Here is a 737-nt window from a genome sequence, read left to right as displayed (position 1 = left end):
GATCCACACTCGCACTTAAAATCTTTTATGGAAGTAACTAACACTTTCCAACTCACTGGAGTACCTGAAGACTCTTTAAGACTTATATTATTTCATTTTTCTTTAAGGTATAGAGCAAAGTCTTGGTTTAATTCATTGCCAAACAAATCATTCGAGTCTTGGAATAGCATGGCAGAAAAAAAATTAAAAATATCTTCCTCCAACTCGTAACGCGAAGTCCATAAACGAAATTTGTCTTTTTAAACAAATGGACGATGAGGCGGTTCCCGATGTTTGGGAAAGATTTAAAGAGCTTTTGAGAAAATGCCCTAACCATGGCATTCCCTGTTGTATACAGCTTGAGACGTTTTATAATGGTTTAAATACCACTGCAAGGCAAATGCTCGATGCTACTGTAGGAGGAGCTTTCACCGCCAGTAGTTACAATAATGGATATGATATTCTGAAAAAGATTTCCAATAACAATGGTCATTGGGCCGATCCCCGTACACTAGTACCACGCAAGACAGCTGGAATTCATGATGTAGATGCTTTTACAGCATTAACGGCACAGATGACTGCGATGACCAATTTATTAAAAAATTTAACAACCGGTCAAGCAGCACAATCTGTCGCCACAACATCCACTCCAACTGTTGAGTCAGTACAATGTGTGTAATGTGGTGAGGGACATTCCTTTGAATATTGTCCATCCAACTCAGAATAAATAAATTATGTGGGAAATCAGAACAAAACAA

At 38.0% G+C, this 737-nt stretch overlaps 1 non-coding gene across 1 annotated transcript; it reads right to left on the bottom strand.

The window, feature by feature from the left end:
- Positions 1-214: 214 nt before the first annotated feature.
- On the bottom strand, positions 215-321 carry LOC112513854. Its single transcript, XR_003069321.1, has one exon. It is a non-coding gene; the product is annotated as a small nucleolar RNA R71 (small nucleolar RNA).
- Between the last annotated feature and the right edge of the window lie 416 nt (positions 322-737).

This window comes from Cynara cardunculus (assembly GCF_001531365.2).
Source record: "Cynara cardunculus var. scolymus isolate 2C chromosome LG 5, CcrdV1, whole genome shotgun sequence".
Lineage (NCBI taxonomy): Eukaryota > Viridiplantae > Streptophyta > Magnoliopsida > Asterales > Asteraceae > Cynara > Cynara cardunculus.
Note: the sequence above shows the minus strand (reverse complement) of the source record. Positions and strands in the feature narration are given on the sequence as shown.